The following is a 22,284-nucleotide window of genomic DNA, read 5'->3' as shown; positions in this document are numbered from 1 at the left end:
TTGGCTATCTTCACGAACCCTGGCTAACAAGTTGAATCAGCAATACAAAATTGGGTTTAACTATTTATTTACTAAATACCTAAACTAATCACACAGAATTACAAATACACAGAATACAAATGATGTCATACAGAAAACGTCCCGGTGGACGGAACCTGTATGATGGCTGGTTACACAAAGGAAAGGGGGTTGGGCTTGAATGAAAGAGCGGGAAGACTTAGGAACAAACAAACAGCAGCTATGCTATCGTAAATACATTATCTTATGCATTACTAAATTACCGCCCATTTGGAAAAGGAAAATGCAATAAATATTTACTCTGAGCTGCGCTTCGGTATATTGGTCGTAGATGCTGGCATGGTTGGCCAACAGATCTTCCTGTCCTCGGAAGAATGTCTCTGGTGGTAAATTGGATACGTGGTGGTATCTTCGTCTGTTTGTTAGACTGGATCCGTCGTCCGTCCTTTCCTAGCCCACGTCTACAGCGGCCGCTGCTAACTCAACGGCTAGGAAGTATCACTTCTGTAGTGAATAAGCTCAAAGTTCATACCATTCGCCACCAAAGCTCACGCTGAGGTTGGCTTAGTTCTGTACTTGACGTGTGTCCTTCTAACGTAGAGGCTGCAGACCTCACGTACTGGAACATGTGGTTATCTTTTCGTCAAAGGCTTATATAGTGGAGAGGGGGAAGGATGTGTTTCATCGTTTATAACCCCTGTCTCTTCACAGGGGTGGGCCACTGATCAAGCAGGGCACTTTCCTTATGAAAACCCAATTCTCTCATTTGGAAGCTAAAATTACATTTAATCTCCTAACAAACAATTTCAATATCAAACATTTCAATTGCATAACAATTCCATGTGACTCTGATAACTAGAGTGTGTATACTTTCCCAGGTACAGTTTATGCCATCCTGTCATCAGTCATAATGTCTCAGATGACAACCGAACTGACATCCATACTCATTACGTTCCAAAGCATATTTCCAACTGGTTTTATTACCAAAATATGGTTCCTTTCCCCATTTGTTTGATGTTCCCAGACTCTCTATATTTAACAGGACAGCAGTCCTTCAGGACAGCAGTCCTTCAGTAGGGTCAGAAAGAGAGGGGAAGGGAGAAAGGTATTTATGGGGGGGGTCTTAAACCTTACCCACAGGCCAACGTCATGACAACAGTTTTATCTCAAACTCTTCATTCAAAGACTCAATCATGGACACTCTTACTGACAGTTGTAGCTGCTTTGCGTGATGTTTTGTTGTCTCTACCTTATTGCCCTTTGTGCTGTTGTCTGTGCCCAATAATGTTTGTACCATGTTTTGTGCTGCTACCATGTTGGGTTGCTACCATGTTGTTGTCATGTTGTGTTGCTACCATGTTATGTAGTCATGTGTTGCTGCCATGCTATGTTGTTGTCTTAGGTCTCTCTTTATGTTGTCTCTCTTGTCGTGATGTGTGTTTTGTCCTATATTTATATATATTTTTTAATCATAGCCCATGTCTGAGCAGGAGGCTTTTTGCCTTTTGGTAGGCCGTTATTGTAAATAATAATTTGTTGTTAACTGACTTGCCTAGTTAAATAAAGGTTTAAATAAATAAATATATAAAATCAATCTACACACAATACCCCATAATGACAAAGCAAAAACAGGTTTTTGAAAATTTTTGCTAATTTATAATGAAACCCCCCCCCCCGGAAATAACACATTTACATAAGCATTCAGACCATTTACTCACCACTTTGTTGAAGCACCTTTGACAGCAATTACAGCCTCGAGTCTTCTTGGGTATGAACCTACAAGATTGGCACACCTGTATTTGGGGAGTTTCTCCCATTCCTCTGCAGATCCACTAAAGCTCTGTCAGGTTGGACGGGGAGCGTTACTGCACAACTTTTTTCAGGTCTCTCCAGAGATGTTCGATCGGGTTCAAGTCCGGGTTCTGGCTGGGCCACTTAAAGACATTCAGAGACTTGTCCCGAAGCCACTCCTGTGTTGTCTTGGCTGTGTGCTTAGGGCCGTTGTCCTGTTGGAAACTGAAACTTCGCCCACACATTCTGAGGTCCTGAGCGCTCTGGAGCAGGTTTTCATCAGGGATCTCTCTGTACTTTGCTAGCTACATCTTTGCCTCGATCCTGACTAGTCTCCCAGTCCCTGAAAAACATCCATACAGCATGATGCTGCCACCACCTTGCTTCACCGTAGAGATGGTGCTAGGTTTCCTTTAGACGTCACGGTTGGCATTCAGGCCAAATAGTTCAATTTTGGTTTGATCAGAACAGATAATCTTGTTTCTCATGGTGTGAGAGTCATTTAGGTACCTTTTGGCAAACCCCAAGCGGGCTGTCATGCCTTTTACTGAGGAGTGGCTTCCGTCTGGTTGTTCCACCATAAAGACCTGACTGGTGAAGTGCTCCAGAGACAGTTGTCCTTCTGGAAGGTTCTCCCATCTCCACAGAAGAACAATAGAGCTCTTTCAGAGTGGCCATCTGGTTCTTGATCACCTCCCTGACCAAGGCCCTTCTCCCCCGATTGCTCAGTTTGGCCAGGGGGCCAGCTCTAGGAAGAGTCTTGGTGGTTCCGAAGTTCTTTTTTGGTACCTTTCCCCAGACCTGTGTCTCGACACAATCTCGGAGCTCTACGGACAATTCCTGCAACCTCATGGCTTGGTTTTTGTTCTGACATTCACTGTCAACTGTTATATAGACTGGTGTGTGCCTTTCCAAATCATGTCCAATCAATTCAATTTGCCTCAGGTGGACTCCAATCAAGTTGTAGAAACATCTCAAGGACAGCTCAGACAGAGGACCTATAAAAACACCTGTTTTGATTTGACAATTGACAGAGGACCTATAAAAACACCATTTTGATTTGACAGCTCAGACAGAGGACCTATAAAACAACTGTTTGATTTGACAGCTCAGACAGAGGACCTATAAAAACACCATTTTGATTTGACAGCTCAGACAGAGGACCTATAAAAACACCATTTTGATTTGACAGCTCAGACAGAGGACCTATAAAACACCTGTTTGATTTGACAGCTCAGACAGAGGACCTATAAAAACACCTGTTTGATTTGACAGCTCAGACAGAGGACCTATAAAACACCTGGTTGAATCGCACACTGTAAAGCACTGTTACGTTTTTTTTACATGACTTTTTTTCTTGCAGCAGAGATATGTGTTGAATAATCTTACAGACAGCTAAGTAAACACACTTTTTTTCTCTCGATTCAACTTCACTTTGCCTTGTGACTAAAATGTCGTAAAGGGTTGTTTCCTCCCTAACATTGATATATATTTAGTGTTTTATATTTGTTTATTTTCTCTTTTTGGAGAGATTGGTGGGTGAAGTATGAAGGTTAAAAAAATGAAATGTTTGTTTTATTCATGTTCATCAGTCAAACAATCTGATAACTGACACCACATACCTAAACACTCTCAACCTCCCAGCCATCTGTTAGAATCACGTCAACAAAAACGTCCTGTGAGGAGAGAGAGAGGGAATGAGAGAAAGGGAAGGAGAGAGAGGTAGCTAAATGCAAAGAGAAAGGTAGTAACATGCAGAGATGGATATAGAGGGGACTCAGGGATCACACCTCATTAACTACCATTGGCTACTGCATTCCATTCCGTAAGAGATAATCATTGTTCCTGAGATAAGAATTAGCTTTAATGTCTTAATGTTTTAATGTCCGGATGCTTTTCATCCGGACGTGAAAATACCGCCCCCTAGCCTAGAGAGGTTAATCTCTTAATGTTCCAGTTATCATCAAGACAACCACAGAAACTGATCGCTGTGCTATTTTATAATCTTTGGTGTATCTCGTAGATCTTTCCAGAGAGAGAGAGAGGATATATACTCAATACATTAGATAGATCTTTCAGAGAGATGAGAGGATATATACTCAATACATTAGATAAATCTTTCAGAGAGAGACAGAGAGAGAGAGAGGCTCGATACATTTGATAAGTATTTTCAGAGAGAGTCCCATCCTGTGACCCAAAAGGTATGTACAGTGCATTCGGAAAGTATTCAGACCCGTTACGTTACAGCCTTATTCTAAAATGGATTACATAGTTTTTCCCTCATCAATCTACCAACAATGCCCAATAATGAAAAAGCAGAAAAAGGTTTTCAGAATTCTTCGCAAATGTATTAAAAATAAAAAACATAAATATCATATTTACATAAGTATTCTGACCCTTTACTCAGTACTTTTTTGAAGCACCTTTGGCAGCGATTACAGCCTCAAGTCTTCTTGGGTATGACGCTACAAGCTTGGCACATCTGTATTTGGGGAGTTTCTCCCATTCTACTCTGCAGATCCTCTCAAGCTCTGTCAGGTTGGATGGGGAGCATCACTGCACAGCTATTTTCAGGTCTCTCCAGAGATGTTCGATCGGGTTCAAGTCCAGGCTCTGGTTGGGCCACCTAAGGACATTCAGAGACTTGTCCCAAAGCCACTCCTGTGTTGTCTTGGCTGTGAGCTTAGGTTCATTGTCCTGTTGGAAGGTGAACCTTCACCCCAGTCTGAGGTCCTGAGCGCTCTGGAGCAGGTTTTCATTAAGGATCTCTCTGTGCCTCAAATCAAATTGTATTGGTCACATACACATGGTTAGCAGATGTTGATGCGAGTGTAGCGAAATGATTGTGCTTCTAGTTTCGACAATGCAGTAATAGTGATCCATTTATTAAAGTGGCCAGTGATTCCAAGTCTGTGCTTTGCTCCGTTCATCTTTCCCTCGATCCTGACTAGTCTCTCAGTCCCTGACGCTGAAAAACATCTCCACACCATGATGCTGCCACCACCATGCTTCACCGTAGGGATGGTGTCAGGTTTCCTCCAGACGTCACGCTTGGCATTCAGGCCAAAGATTTGAATCTTGGTTTCATCAGACCAGAGAATCTTGTTTCTCATTGTCTGAGAGTCATTTAGGTGTATTTTGGCAAACTCCAAGCAGGCTGTCATGTGCATTTTACTGAGGAGTGGCTTCCGTCTGGCCACTCTACCATTAAAGCATGGTTGGTGGTGATGCAGAGATGGTTGGCCTGACATCCAACGCTAGGAAGAGTCTTGATGGTTCCAAACTTCTTCCAATCAAGAATGATGGAGGCCACTGTGTTCTTGGGGACCTTCAATGCTGCAAAAATGATTTGGTACCCTTCCTCAGATCTGTGCCATCGAAATAATCCTGTTTTGGATCTCTACGCACAATTCCTTTGAACGCGTGGCTTGGTTTTTGCTCTGACATGCATTGTCAACTGTGGGACCTTATATAGACAGGAGTGTGCTTTTCTAAATCATGTCCAATCAATTGAATTTACCACAGGTGGACTCCAATCAAGTTGTAGAAACATCTCAAGGATGATCAATGGACACATGATGCACCTGAGCTCAATTTCGAGTCTCATAGCAAAGGGTCTGAATACTTATGTAAATAAGGTTTTTCTGTTTCTGATTTGTAATAAATGTGCAAAAATGTCAAAAAATCTGTTTTCACTTTATTGTTGTGTATTGTGTGTAGATTGATGAGGGAAAAAATGTACTGAATCAATTTTAGAACAAGCCTATAATGTAACAAAATGTGGGGGGCCTGAATACTTTCCAAATGCACTATATCAGATGCTCAACATGCTCTGCTCACACCTACTGTAATGGTCAGGGCCTAAACCACACGAAAACAACACTAGACACTATGGAACACAATATACAAGGTCTGATGTCATCTGCTTTTGCCCTAAAGAGCAGAAACCCCTGTCCTCATCAAAGAAATTGGAAATACTGACATTGTCATCCTACAAGAAACATGGTGTAGAGGAGACTGACCCACTTGTTGCCCTCTAGGTTACAGAGAGCTGGTAGTCTCATCCACCACACTACCAGGTGGGTGGTATAGAGGAGACGGACCCACTGGTTGCCCTCTAGGTTACAGAGAGCTGGTAGTCTCATCCACTAAACTACCAGGTGTGAAACAGGGAAGAGACTCAGTGGGAATGCAAATTTGGTATAGAGCAGACCTAACCCACTCTTTTAAATTAGTCAAAACAAGAACATGTCCATCTGGCTAGAAATTAATAAGGAAATTATTTAAACAGAGAAACATGTCTTCAAGTGTGCTACCTATATCCCCCCAATAGAATCCCCGTACTATAATGAAGACAGCTTCTCCATCCTACCTATATCCCCCCCAATAGAATCCCCATACTTTAATGAAGACAGCTTCTCCATCCTAGAGGGGGAAATCAACCATTTCCAGGCACAGGAACATGTACTAGTCTGTGGTGACCTAAATGCCAGAACTGGACAAGAACCTGACACCCTCAGCACATAGGGGGGCAAACATCTACCTGGAGGTGACAAGAAACATGGTATAGAGGCGACTGACCCACTTGTTCCCTCCCAAATATGCAGCTCTAGACACAACTATGAAAAAATAACCAACAAAAATGTGTCACAACCTTGCAGCTCTGTCACACGCTGGGTCTGTACATAGTCAATGGTTGGCTTTGAGGGGACTCTTTTGATAGGTACACCTACACATCCCTTGGCAGTAGTACTGTAGGACTTTATCACTGACCTCAACCCAGAGTCTCTCAGAGCGTTCACAGTCAGCCCACTGACCCCCCTATCAGATCACAGCAAAATCACAGTCTTCTTGAAAAGAGCAATACTCGATCATGAGGCATCAAAGCCAAAGGAACTGCATAATATTAAGAAATGCTATAGATGGAAGGAAATTCGTGTAGAAACCTACCAAAAAACAATTAGGCAACAACAAATTATTTTGTTTTTAGACAAGTTCCTGCACAAAACATTTCACTTTAATAGTGAAGGTGTAAACTTGGGCAGTAGAAAACCTAAACATTATATTTGACCTCTCAGCTTCCCTATCAAATCTAAAAATGTCAAGCAGACAGCCTAAGAAAATGAAGAAGACAAATGGTTTGATGAGGAATGCAACAACCTCAGAAATAAGTTAAGAAACCTTTCCAACCAAAAACATAGAGACCCAGAAAACCTGAGTCCAAGCCTTCACTATGGTGAATCACTAAAACAATTCAGATATACACTATAGAAAAAGAAGGAACAGCACGTCAGAAATCAGCTCAATGTCATTGAAGAATCCATCAGATTTAACCATTTCCGGGAAAATTGGAACACACTAAAGGAACAACAACATGAAGAATTATCTATCCAAAATGGAGATGTATAGATAAACCACTTCTCCAATCTTTTTACCTCTACAACAAAGACAAAACAGCAAAAACATATACATGGTCAAACATAAATCTTAGAATCAACTTTTAAAGACTACCATAACCCACTGGATTCTCCAATTACATTGAATGAACTACAGGACAAAATACAAACCCTCCAACCCAAAAAGGCCTGTGGTGTTGATGGTATCCTAAATTAAATTATAAAATATCCAGAACCCAAATTCTAATTGGCTATACTTAAACTCTTTAACATCCTCAGCTCTGGCATCTTCCCCAATATTTGGAAACAAGGACTGATCTCCCCAATTCACAAAAGTAGAGAGAAATTTGACCCCAATAACTACTGTGGGATAAGCGTCAACAGCAACCTTGAGAAAATCCTCTGTATTATAATTAAAAGCAGACTCGTACAATTCCTCAGTGAAAACAATGTACTGAGCAATTGTAAAATTGGCTTTTTACCAAATGACTGTGCAACAGACCACGTATTCACCCTGCACATCCTAATTGACAGACAAACAAACAAACCAAAACAAAGGCAAAGTCTTCTCATGCTTTGTTGTTTTCAAAAATATGTTGACTCAATTTAGCATGAGGGTCTGCTATACAAATTGATGGAAAGCAGTGTTGTGGGAAAAACATATGACGTTATAAAATCCATGTACACAAACAAGTGTGCAGTTAAAATTCCTTTCCATAGGGCGATGGGGTGAAACAGGAATACAGTGTCACGGTTGTCGTCGGTTAAGGTAGACCAAAACGCAGCAGGTTTGTGCAGGCTCATCTTGATGTTTATTTTACTTTCAAAATGAACGTACAAAAATAACAAAACACGAACAATCAACAAAAACAGTCTGGTAAGGCACAAGGCGAAACACAGAACAATCACCCACGAATCACAAACACAACCACACCCCAATATATGGGACTCTCAATCAAAGGCAAAGAGAAAACACCTGCCTTCAATTGAGAGTCCCAACCCCAATTAATCACCCATAGACATACACTCACTATATTCCACATAGACATACATAAACCTAGACCATAAACCAAAACCCCGGAAATACTAAATCAAACACCCTTTAAACAAACACACCACCCTGAACCACATAAAACAAATACCCTCTGCCACGTCCTGACCAAACTACAATACTAATTAACCCTTATACTGGCCAGGACGTGACATACAGCTTGAGCCCCACCCTCTTCAACATATGTATTATAAACCATGTCTATGTATCCAGACCTTTACCTGCCAGAGTACCTATTGAATACCTGTCCTTTCAGCATGGTATATGCTCTGTACCTATTGAATACCTGTCCTTTCAGCAAGGTATATGCTCTGTACCTATTGAATACCTGTCCTTTCAGCATGGTATATGCTCTGTACCTATTGAATACCTGTCATTTCAGCATGGTATATGTTAGTCCACGTTGTTTCTAACTTGTGTACAAGGCCATAGAGAGGGAACCGTACAGTATAAGTGACATTCAGAGCGTGGTCGACGTCTGCATTCTGTTCCCTCTGTCAGCAGCTGATGAGTCATAGTGAAAGTGTTAATTGTGCTGACTTTAGCTGGAGTGATCCAAGAACGGGCCCAGGGCCGGCCTCCTCATATGCCACCTCACATAGTCATTAACTCTAAATGTTCGACCCAATTCATTATAAGAGCCCTTGTGTGGCGCATTCACCGGAAGTTGGTGGCAACTTGTGGTAATGGCTGGAGCGGAATAGGTGGAATGTTATGAAATACATCAAACACATGGTTTCCTGTTGTTTCTATATACTCCGTTCCAGCCATTTATTATGAGTCGTCCTCCCCTCTATTTTATGCTGGGTTTTATGTGTGAGAGAGAGACCTTTAGGTGTTGGAGCACATAGCATTCAGAGGAAAGAGGAGAGCGGAGGAAAAAGGTGAGGAGAGAGGAGAGTAAAGAGGAGAGTAAAGAGGAGTGGAGAGGAGAGTGGAGAGCAGAAGAGAGGGGAGAGGAATGAGGGGAGAGGAAAGAGCAGAGGAAAGAGGAGAGGGGAGAGGAGAGGAGAGGGGAGGGGAGAGGAGAGGGGAGAGGAAAGAGAAGAGGAAAGAGGAGAGGGGAGAGGAGAGGAGAGGGGAGGGGAGGGGAGAGGAGAGGGGAGAGGAAAGAGGAGAGGATAGGAAAACAGTTAGGAAAGAGGATTTGAAAGGAAAGAAAAGAGGAGAGAAGAATAGAGGAGAGGAGAGAAGAATAGAGGAGAGGAGAGAAGAATAGAGGAAAGAGGAGAGGAGAGTTGAGAAGAGGGGAGAGGAAAGAGGAAAGAGGAGAGAGGAGAGGAAAGAGGAGAGAGGAGAGGCAAGAAGAGGAATATGAGGGGGAGAGGAGAGAAGAGAGGAGAGGAGAAAGGAGAGGCATGAAGAGAGAGGAGAGGAAGTAGGAGAGGATTGTAAATTAGAGAGGAGATGGAAGAGGAGAGCAAAGATGGGAGGGAACGAAGAAGAAGAGGAAAGAGAGAGGAGAGGATAGAGGAGAGAGAGGTGATGAGTGGAAAAGGATTGGAGAGAGGAGAGGAAAGGAAAGGAAAGAGAGGAGGAGACGAACAGAGGAGAGGAGGAGAAGAATAGAGGAAAGCGGAGAGAAGAATAGAGGAAAGAGGATGAGGAGAGTTGAGGAGAGAGGAAAGGCAGGAGAGCAGGGGAGAGGAGAGGAGAAGAGAGAGGAGAGGCACGAAGAGGTAAAGATGACGGGAGAGAAAAGAGGAGAGGAGAAGAAAGATGAGAGGAAAGAAGAGAGGAAAGAAGAGGAGAAAGGGAGGAAAGAGGAGGACAGAAGAGAGGATGAAAGGGGAGAGGAGAGAAAGGAGAGGGAATTAAGAGAGCGGAGAGGAAGTAGGAGAGGATTGTTATGAAATTAGAGAGGAGATGGGGAGAGGAGAGGAATGATGGGAGGAGAGAGGAAAGGAGAGGGACACGAGGAGATGAAAGAAAAGAGGAAAGAGGAGAGGTGATGAGTGGAAAAGGATTGGAGAGAGGAGAGGAGAGAGGAGAGGAAAGGTGAGAGGAGAGAAAAGAAGATGAAAGAAGAGATGAAAGAGGAGAGAGGAAAGAGAGATGAAAGAAGAGAGAGGAGAGGAAAGAGGAGAGTAATTTAGAGAGGAAAGAGGAGATGGATAGAGGAGAGGATAGAGGAGAGGATAGAGGAGAGAGGAGAGGAGAGGAGAGAGGATAGAGGAGAGAGGAGAGGAGAGAGGATAGAGGAGAGAGGATAGAGGAGAGAGGAGAGGATAGAGGAGAGAGGATAGAGGAGAGGAGAGAGGATAGAGGAGAGGATAGAGGAGAGGATAGAGGATAGAGGAGAGAGGATAGAGGAGAGAGAGGAGAGGATAGAGGAGAGGATAGAGGATAGAGGAGAGGAGAGAGGAGAGGAGAGAGGATAGAGGAGAGGATAGAGGAGAGGATAGAGGAGAGGAGAGAGGATAGAGGAGAGGATAGAGGAGAGGAGAGAGAGAGGAGAGAGGAGAGGAGAGAGAAGAGAGGATAGAGGAGAGGATAGAGGAGAGGATAGAGGAGAGGATAGAGGAGAGGATAGAGGACTAGAGGAGAGGAGAGAGGAGGAGAAACTAGACTAGGAGAGGAGAGAGGAGGAGAAACTAGAGGAGAGGAGAGGAGAGAGGATAGAAGATAGAGGATAGAGGAGAGGATAGAGGAGATGATAGAGGAGAGAGGAGGAGGATAGAGGAGAGAGGAGAAAGGAGAGGAGAAGAAAGGTGAGAGGGGAGAGGAGACATGAGAGGAGGAGAGGAGAGGAAAGAAGAGAGGACGAGGGGAAAGAGACGAGGAGAGGTAAGATAAGAGAGGTGAGGAACGAGAAGAAGAAAGATAGAGGAGAGGAGAGGGGAGAGGAGAGGAGATGAGAGGAGACAGGAGAGGAAAGAGGAGAGGGGAAAGGTTAGGAAAAAGAGAGGAGAGGAAGGAGGAGAGGAGAGAAATTTAGAGAGGAAAGAGATGAGAGGAGAGGAGAGGAGAGGAAAGAGGAGATGAAAGAAGAGAGCAGAGGAAAGAGGAGAAGAAATATTAGAGAGGAGAGGAGAGAGGAAAAGAGAGGGGAGGAAACATGAGAGGAGAGAGGAGAGGTGAAAGGATAGAGGAGAGAAGAATAGAGGAGAGAAGAATAGAGGAGAGGGGAGAGGGGAGGAGGGGAGAGGAAAGAGGGGAGGAAAGAGGAGATGAGAGAGAGGAGAAAGGAGAAAGATTAGTGGAAAGACGAGAGAGCAGAGGGGAGAGGAGAGAGGAATGGGGAGAGGAGTGAGGAGAGGAGAGGAGAGGAGAGGAAAGATGAGGTGAGAAAAGAGGAGAGGAAAGAGGAGAGAGGAAAGAGGTGTACAGGAGAGAGGAGAGGAACTAGGAGTAGAGGAGAGGAGAGTGGGAAGAGAGGAGAGGAAAGAGGAGGAGAGGAAAGAGGAGAGAAGAGAGGAGAGGAAAGGAAAGAGGAGTAGAGGAGAGAGGAGAGGAACTAGGAGTAGAGGAGAGGAGAGAGGAGTGGGAAGAGAGGAGAGGAAAGAGGAGGAGGGGAAAGAGGAAAGAGGAGGAGAGATGAGAGGTGAGGAAAGAGGATATAAGAGGAGAGGAGAAAGTGTTTTATTATTGTATGTCCAGTTCAAGGTGTTCTCCATTACTCATTTCCTGCTTTTACATCACAACAAATTAAACCTAAGGTGGATGTTAATGACAAGTAATGAATTAATGAATAAATCAACAGTGCATAGCTGGAAATTACTAGGTTCATTTAACTGTATTTCATCAGCAGCAAGGTGAGTGGCAGGAGTGTTTCTGTGTTCTGCAGTAGAATGCACTATTTCTAACCCTATTGTAGCGTGTATGATATAAAAACTGCCATTATCAACCAAAAATGCAGGAGTCCTTTTGTCTTGTCATAAAACCGTGATGGGGCTTTAGACTATGAAACAATTACAGAATAGAAAGGAGTCCATAGTTGATATCGTTGTGTGAATGAAAGCTACGAGTTGACCCTGTCACGCCTGTTCCCGCTCTTCCTCCCCGCCAGGCTCTCCAGGATTACGCAATCAAGCCACCATCAGTATGCACACCTGCCTTTCCCCATCAGGCGCATCTGCGCTCATTGGACTCAGCTGAACTCTATTACTTGTGTTATTGCCTTCCCTATATCTGTCTGTTCCCTGCTTCGGGATTGATGTTTGTCATATGCCCTTGTTTATCCGTGTGCTGACACTGTTCCTGTCGTGTTCTATGTCCGTTCCTGATTAAACGTTTGAATCTCCGTACCTGCTTCTCCTGTCTGGCGTCACTCCTTCCAGACCCTCCTGAATCCTGCTATCAGAGGGACATTTATGTTGACTAGTGGCAATTATCATAGACGAGATTCTCTACCATGTAGAAATGATGCTAATCTCTACCGTGTAGAAATGATGCTAATCTCTACCATATAGAAATGATGCTAATCTCTACCAAGTAGAAATGATGCTAATCTCTACCGTGTAGAAATGATGCTAATCTCTACCGTGTAGAAATGATGCTAATCTCTACCATGTAGAAATGATGCTAATCTCTACCATGTAGAAAGGATGCTAATCTCTACCATGTAGAAAGTATGCTAATCTCTACCATGTAGAAATAATCACTTGTGAATGTAACGTAGTCTGCTAGACTGAACTGGCCACAGTCAATCCCAGTCATAGAAAGGAATGGAAGACTAGCATAAATACAAACTGTTCCTTGCCAGTGTACAACATAACATGGATAGACTGCAGTATTGTAATGACAGAGTTCAACTGAAGTTCTTGCAGTGTCTGTGTGCTTGTGTGTTGTGTGTGTATATTGTGTGTGTTCATTGTGTGTGTGTATTGTGTATGTATGTATTGTGTGTGTATTGTGTGTGTTGTGTGTCTCGTATCAGGCTGAAGCAGAAAGCAGGAGTTGTTTATGAGTGCTAACCGGCCCTGTTGACCAGGCCCTGTTGACCAGGCCCTGTTGACCAAGCCCTGTTGACCAAGCCCTGTTGACCAGGCCTCGTTGACCAGGCCCCGTTGACCAAGCCCTGTTGACCAAGCCCCGTTGACCAAGCCCCGTTGACCAAGCCCCGTTGACCAGGCCCCGTTGACCAGGCCCCGTTGACCAGGCCCCGTTGACCAGGCCCCGTTGACCAAGCCCCGTTGACAAGGTCCTGTTGACCAGGTCCTGTTGACCAGGTCCTGTTGACCAAGCCCCGTTGACCAAGCCCCGTTGACCAAGCCCCGTTGACCAAGCCCCGTTGACCAAGCCCCGTTGACCAGGCCCCGTTGACCAAGCCCCGTTGACCAAGCCCCGTTGACCAGGCCCCGTTGACCAGGCCTCGTTGACCAGGCCCCGTTGACCAAGCCCTGTTGACCAGGCCCTGTTGACCAGGTCCTGTTGACCAGGTCCTGTTGACCAAGCCCTGTTGACCAAGCCCTGTTGACCAAGCCCTGTTGACCAGGCCCTGTTGACCAAGCCCTGTTGACCAAGCCCTGTTGACCAAGCCCTGATGACCAGGTCCTGTTGACCAGGTCCTGTTGACCAAGCCCTGTTGACCAGGCCCTGACCACACATAGTGCACTCGAAGGGAATAGGGTGCCATTTGATTCACAACCTTGGAGAGGCCTGACATTAATGCCACAGAGAGGTGACATTTCTGTTTGCTGTCTGTCATTTATCTGGAAGACAAACAAAGACAGGCTGTCAGCTGTGACTGGAAATATAACAGCCAGTAGGTTTGATAATACTCTCTAGGGGCCCTGGTCAAACGTAGTGCACTACATATGGAATAGGATGACATGTCAGACTCTCAGACACGAATACGGAACACTTTGCTTCCATCCTTACCTGCCGTTGCGGTACTTCCTTACCTCTACTCTAATAGTTTATTTAGACAGGATATTCCACTTAGTAACACTTATTACTGTTTTCATTTCATTTAGTTATTTAGCCAGGATATTCCACTTAGAAACACTTGTTACTGTTTTTATTTCATTTAGTTTATTTAGCCAGGATTTTCCACTTAGTAACACCTGTCACTGTTTTCATTTTATTTATTTTATTTAGCCTGGATATTCCACTTAGTAACACTTATTACTGTTTTCATTTAATTTAGTTTATTTATCCAGGATATTCCACTTATTAACAGTTGTCGCTGTTTTCATTTAATTTAGTTTATCTAGCCAGGATAGTCCACTTAGTAACACTTGACAGTTTTCAGGGAGTCTGTCCCTTGGCTTGATATCCACTTAGTAACACTGTTCTCAGGGAGTGTCCCTTGGCTTGATATCCACTTAGTAACACTTTTTTCAGGGAGTCTGTCCCTTGGCTTGATATCCACTTAGTAACACTTATCACCATTTTAATTTCATTTAGTTTATTTAGCCAGGATATTCCACTTTGTAACAGTTGTCACTGTTTTAATTTAATGTATCTTATTTAGCCAGGATAGTCCACTTAGTAGCACTTGCCAGTTTTCAGGGAGTCTGTCCCTTGGCTTGATATCCACTTAGTAACACTGTTTTCAGGGAGTCTGTCCCTTGGCTTGATATTCACTTAGTAACACTGTTTTCAGGGAGTCTGTCCCTTGGCTTGATATTCGGTGATAACCACATTTGGGTATCTTTAGGAATTCTATATTGAACAAAAATATGAACCCAACATGCATCAATTTCAACGATTTTACTGAGTTACAGTAAAAGGAAAAATAAGGAAATCAGCAAATTTATATAAATTCAGTAGGCCCTAATCTATGATTTTCCCGACTGGGCCGGTGCGCAGGCTTTGGGTGCGCCTGGGAGGGCATAGGCCCACCCACTTGGGAGCCAGGCCCTCCCACTGGGGAGCCAGGCCCAGCCAATCAGAATACGTTTTTCCCCACAAAATTGCTTTATTACAGACAGAAATACTCCTCAGTTTCATCAGCTGTCCGAGTGGCTGGTCTCAGAAGATCCCACAGGTGAAGAAGCGGATGTGGAGGTGCTTGGCTGGCGTGGTTACACGTGGTCTGCGGTTGTGAGGTGGATTGGACGTACTGCCAAATTATCTAAAATGAAGTTGGAGGCGGCTTATGGTAGAGAAATTAACATTCAATACTCTGATAGCCGCTCTACTGGACATTCTTGCAGTCAGCATGCCAAATGCATGTTCTCTCAAAACTTGAGACATCTGTGGCATTGTGTTGTGTGACGAAACTGCAAGGTACACCAGTGTAATGATCATTCTGTTTAATCAGCTTTTTGATAACCTAGGTGTCTGGTTAGACTGTAAACTCTCCTTCCAGACCCACATTAAGCATCTCCAATCCAAAGTTAAATCTAGAATCGGCTTCCTATTTTGCAACAAAGCATTCTTCACTCATGCTGCCAAACATACCCTCGTAAAACTGACTATCCTACCGATCCTCGACGTCGGCGATGTCATTTACAAAATAGCCAACACTCTACTCAACAAATTGGATGCAGTCTATCACAGTGCCATCCATTTTGTCACCAAAGCCCCATATACTACCCACCACTGCGACCTGTACACTCTCGTTGGCTGGTCCTCGCTTCATACTCGTCGCAAAACCCACTGGCTCCAGGTCCTCTACAAGTCTTTTCTAGGTAAAGCCCCACCTTATCTCAGTTCACTGGTCACCATAGCAGCACCCACTCGCAGCATACGCTCCAGCAGGTATATTTCACTGGTCAGCCCCCAAAGCCAATTCGTCCTTTGGCCGCCTTTCCTTCCAGTTCTCTGCTGCCAATGACTGGAACGAACTGCAAAAATCACTGAAGCTGGAGACTCTTTTCTCCCTCACTAACTTTAAGAACTAGCTGTCAGAGCAGCTCACAGATCATTGCACCTATACATAGCCCATCTGTAAATAGCTCATCCAACTACCTCATCCCCATACTGTATTTATTTATTTATTTTGCTCCTTTGCACCCCAGTATCTCTACTTGCACATTCATCTTCTGCAAATCTATCACTACAGTGTTTAATTGCTATATCATAATTACCTCGCCACTATGGCCTATTTTATTGCCTTAACTCCCTTATCTTACCTCATTTGCACACACTGTATATATACTTTTTTCTACAGTATTATTGACTGTATGTTTGTTTATTCCATGTGTAACTCTGTGTGTAACTCTATGTGTCGAAATGCTTTGCTTTATCTTGGCCAGATCGCAGTTGTAAATGAGAACTTCTTCTCAACTAGCCTACCTGGTTAAATATAGGTTAAATTAAAAAATTAAAAAATAGCTACAGTGCTGAAGTTAGCCATTGAACCAATGTGTCTATCTACAGTACTGAAGTTAGCCATCGAACCAACGTGTCTATCTACAGTACTGAAGTTAACCATCGAACCAACGTGTCTATCTACAGTGCTGAAGTTAACCATCGAACCAACGTGTCTATCTACAGTACTGAAGTTAACCAACGTGTCTATCTACAATACTGAAGTTAAACAACGTGTCTATCTACAATACTGAAGTTAACCAACGTGTCTATCTACAATACTGAAGTTAACCAACGTGTCTATCTACAATACTGAAGTTAACCAACGTGTCTATCTACAGTACTGAAGTTAACCAATGTGTCTATCTACAGTACTGAAGTTAACCAACGTGTCTATCTACAGTACTGAAGTTAACCAACGTGTCTATCTACAGTACTGAAGTTAACCAACATGTCTATCTACAGTACTGAAGTTAACCATCGAACCAATGTGTCTATCTACAGTACTGAAGTTAACCAACGTGTCTATCTACAGTACTGAAGTTAACCATCGAACCAATTTGTCTATCTACAGTACTGAAGTTAACCAACGTGTCTATCTACAGTACTGAAGTTAACCAATGTGTCTATCTACAGTACTGAAGTTAACCAATGTGTCTATCTACAGTACTGAAGTTAACCAACGTGTCTATCTACAGTACTGAAGTTAACCAACATGTCTATCTACAATACTGAAGTTAACCATCGAACCAACGTGTCTATCTACAGTGCTGAAGTTAACCATCGAACCATCGAACCAATGTGTCTATCTACAGTACTGAAGTTAACCAACGTGTCTATCTACAGTACTGAAGTTAACCAACGTGTCTATCTCCAGTACTGAAGTTAACCAATGTGTCTATCTACAGTACTGAAGTTAACCATCGAACCAACGTGTCTATCTAGAGTGCTGAAGTTAACCATCGAACCAACGTGTCTATCTACAGTACTGAAGTTAACCAACGTGTCTATCTACAATACTGAAGTTAGCCAACGTGTCTATCTACAGTACTGAAGTTAACCAACGTGTCTATCTACAGTACTGAAGTTAACCAACGTGTCTATCTACAGTACTGAAGTTAACCAACGTGTCTATCTACAGTACTGAAGTTAACCAATGTGTCTATCTACAGTGCTGAAGTTAACCATCGAACCAACGTGTCTATCTCCAGTACTGAAGTTAACCAATGTGTCTATCTACAGTACTGAAGTTAACCATCGAACCAACGTGTCTATCTACAGTACTGAAGTTAACCATCGAACCAACGTGTCTATCTACAGTGCTGAAGTTAACCAACGTGTCTATCTACAGTGCTGAAGTTAACCATCGAACCAACGTGTCTATCTACAGTGCTGAAGTTAACCATCGAACCAACGTGTCTATCTACATTACTGAAGTTAACCAACGTGTCTATCTACAGTACTGAAGTTAACCATCGAACCAATGTGTCTATCTACAGTACTGAAGTTAACCAACGTGTCTATCTACAGTACTGAAGTTAACCAATGTGTCTATCTACAGTACTGAAGTTAACCAACATGTCTATCTACAATACTGAAGTTAACCAACATGTCTATCTACATTACTGAAGTTAACCATCGAACCAACGTGTCCATCTACAGTACTGAAGTTAACCATCGAACCAACGTGTCTATCTACAGTGCTGAAGTTAAACAACGTGTCTATCTACAGTGCTGAAGTTAACCATCGAACCAACGTGTCTATCTACAGTGCTGAAGTTAACCATCGAACCAACGTGTCTGTCTACATTACTGAAGTTAACCATCGAACCAACGTGTCTATCTACAGTACTGAAGTTAACCAATGTGTCTATCTACAGTACTGAAGTTAACCAACGTGTCTATCTACAGTACTGAAGTTAACCATCGAACCAACGTGTCTATCTACAGTACTGAAGTTAACCATCGAACCAACGTGTCTATCTACAGTACTGAAGTTAACCATCGAACCAACGTGTCTATCTACAGTACTGAAGTTAACCAATGTGTCTATCTACAGTACTGAAGTTAACCAACGTGTCTATCTACAGTACTGAAGTTAACCATCGAACCAACGTGTCTATCTACAGTACTGAAGTTAACCATCGAACCAACGTGTCTATCTACAGTACTGAAGTTAACCAATGTGTCTATCTACAGTACTGAAGTTAACCAATGTGTCTATCTACAGTACTGAAGTTAACCAACGTGTATATCTACAGTGCTGAAATTAACCAATGAACCAACGTGTCTATCTACAGGACTGAAGTTAACCAACGTGTCTATCTACAGTACTGAAGTTAACCAATGTGTCTATCTACAGTACTGAAGTTAACCAACGTGTCTATCTACAGTACTGAAGTTAACCAACGTGTCTATCTACAGTACTGAAGTTAACCAACATGTATATCTACAGTACTGAAGTTAACCATCGAACCAATGTGTCTATCTACAGTACTGAAGTTAACCATCGAACCAATGTGTCTATCTACAGTACTGAAGTTAACCAACGTGTCTATCTACAGTACTGAAGTTAACCATCGAACCAATGTGTCTATCTACAGTACTGAAGTTAACCAACGTGTCTATCTACAGTACTGAAGTTAACCAATGTGTCTATCTACAGTACTGAAGTTAACCAACATGTCTATCTACAATACTGAAGTTAACCAACCTGTCTATCTACAGTACTGAAGTTAACCAACGTGTCTATCTACAGTACTGAAGTTAACCAACGTGTCTATCTACAGTACTGAAGTTAACCAATGTGTCTATCTACAGTACTGAAGTTAACCAACATGTCTATCTACAATACTGAAGTTAACCAACCTGTCTATCTACAGTACTGAAGTTAACCAACGTGTCTATCTACAGTACTGAAGTTAACCAACGTGTCTATCTACAGTACTGAAGTTAACCAACGTGTCTATATACAATACTGAAGTTAACCAACATGTCTATCTACATTACTGAAGTTAACCATCGAACCAACGTGTCCATCTACAGTACTGAAGTTAACCATCGAACCAACGTGTCTATCTACAGTGCTGAAGTTAACCAACGTGTCTATCTACAGTGCTGAAGTTAACCATCGAACCAACGTGTCTATCTACAGTACTGAAGTTAACCATCGAACCAACATGTCTATCTACAGTACTGAAGTTAACCAATGTGTCTATCTACAGTACTGAAGTTAACCAACGTGTCTATCTACAGTACTGAAGTTAACCATCGAACCAACGTGTCTATCTCCAGTACTGAAACTAACCAATGAACCAACGTGTCTATCTACAGTACTGAAATTAACCAATGAACCAACGTGTCTATCTACAGTACTGAAGATAACCATCGAACCAACGTGTCTATCTACAGTACTGAAGTTAACCATCGAACCAACGTGTCTATCTACAGTACTGAAGTTAACCATCGAACCAACATGTCTATCTACAATACTGAAGTTAACCAACGTGTCTATCTACAGTACTGAAGTTAACCAACGTGTCTATCTACAGTACTGAAGTTAGACACGTTGGTTATCTACAGTACTGAAGTTAACCAACGTGTCTATCTACAGTACTGAAGTTAACCAACGTGTATATCTACAGTACTGAAGTTAACCAATGTGTCTATCTACAGTACTGAAGTTAACCAACAAACCAACGTGTCTATCTACAGAACTGAAGTTAACCATCAAACCAACGTGTCTATCTACAGTACTGAAGTTAGACACGTTGGTTAACTTCAGTACTGTAGATAGACACGTTGGTTATCTACAGTACTGAAGTTAACCAATGTGTCTATCTACAGTACTGAAGTTAACCATCGAACCAACGTGTCTATCTACAGTACTGAAGTTAACCATTGAACCAATGTGTCTATCTACAGTACTGAAGTTAACCAACGAACCAACGTGTCTATCTACAGTGCTGAAGCCATCGATATGTTTACTTCTGACTTGATTTCAGGGTTTTGTTTTACATCATTCTGTTTCACTGTTTGATTTTCACACCGTTAATATATTGAGGATCTTATCCCGATCTTATCCCGGTATTGGGATTCATTGTCATGTGACCATGGCGGGGAATTCAAAACTGCAAGAGTAATCATTTCAAATAATCAAATAATCAACTATTTTCCTCCATTTTAAAGATATATCTCCTAAATCTAACCACGCTGTCCAATTTTCAGAGGCTTTACGGAGAATGCATAAAGTTAGGTTATGTTAGGAGAGTACATTGACAATAGCTGTGTGTAATGTTTAGTCAATTCAAAGAAGTGCATCAACAGACAGAAAACTAGCTAGAATTATGCACTTACCTTTGACAATCTGCATCAGATGACACTCATAGGACATTATGTTATACAATACATGCATTTTTAGTTCCATCAAGTTCATATTTATATCCAAAAACAGCATTTACAGTCGCGGTGAAATTCAGAATTTTTTTCGGCTCGAATGCTCCCAGTGAATCCAGCATTACATATCACGGAATTACTATTCGAAAACATTGGTAAATTATAATATTGTCATTCAAAGAATAATATATTATCATCTCGTAATTGCTACCGAATGGCCAGATCTCAAAATAACTTTACTGGGAAATCACATTTTGCAATAAACTGGGTACTATGCTAAGAACAATAAGCTAAGCTATAAGCTAAGCTATACAGTTAGCATCGTCTAATATCGATAATAACATTGTAAATATCCCCTTACCTTTGATTATCTCCATCAGAAGGCGCTGCCAGGGATCCCAGGTCCAGAACAAATGTGGTTTCTTTTGACAAAGTTCATAATTTATGTCCAAATAACACCAAATAGTTAGCGTTCAGTAGGCTCCCACAAAACGAGGTGGGAGGTGTAAGGTCACGCCGAAAAGCTAAAAAAAACCTAGTAAATAATCTATTTACGTTTGTTCAAACATGTCAAACGTTGTTTAGCATTAATCTTTTGGTCCATTTTTAACGTGAAACATCAGTAAACATCAGTAATATTTTCACACAACCTATCAAGTGTCTAGAATAAACGATTATGACAAAGACACTCTTCTCAGATTTATGCACAGGCGCAAAAAATGAAGTGATGACGTGTCAACTTCCTTGCATTCTAATTTGCACCCTGTTCATCACAGATGCTTCAAACAACTTTATAAAGATCGTTGACATCTAGTGGAATCCGTAGGAGTTGCGAACTGAATCCTTTCTCACTATGGTATCTATAAAACAATGACACTAAATAGTACAGTCACAAAATTCACATTTTTTTTTAAATCTATTTTTCACAGGTTTTTGCCTGCAATATGAGTTTTGTTATACTTACAGACACCATTCAAACTGTTTTAGAAAATTCAGAAGGGTTTTCTATCCAAACCTGAACAATAATATGCATATTCTAGCTTCTGAGTTGGTGTAGGAGGCAGTTAAAAATGGGCACATATTTTTTTCCAAAATTCTCAATACTGCCCCCTAGCCCGTAGAGGTTATTAAGACTAGCAGAAGCACATCAGCAGGCTAAAACCATGACAAAGGGGTGGTTTGGTAAAAAAATAATAATTATGTCTGAGAATAAGAAAAGGAATAGTTGTCTCTTCAAGCGGCCAGGGATAATTCCCAAGGGAACCCCAACCCTATGTAGTGCACTACTTTTGACCAGGACCCATAGGACTCTAGTGCACTACTTTTGACCAGGGCCCATAGGACTGTAGGGCACTACTTTTGACCACGGCCCATAGGGAATAGGGTGCCGTTTGGGACACAGTTAAATAAAGGTTAAATAAAACATTTTTA

At 42.2% G+C, this 22,284-nt stretch overlaps 1 protein-coding gene across 1 annotated transcript in view; it reads left to right on the top strand.

The window, feature by feature from the left end:
- LOC115206740 (contactin-5-like) overlaps positions 1–22,284 on the top strand; it is a 503,383-nt gene that overhangs the window by 33,696 nt on the left and 447,403 nt on the right. The gene's annotated exons all lie outside the window — the stretch shown is intronic.

Source organism: Salmo trutta, chromosome 13, assembly GCF_901001165.1.
Source record: "Salmo trutta chromosome 13, fSalTru1.1, whole genome shotgun sequence".
Taxonomy (NCBI): Eukaryota; Metazoa; Chordata; class Actinopteri; order Salmoniformes; family Salmonidae; genus Salmo; species Salmo trutta.
This window is presented reverse-complemented; position numbering and strand designations above follow the sequence as displayed.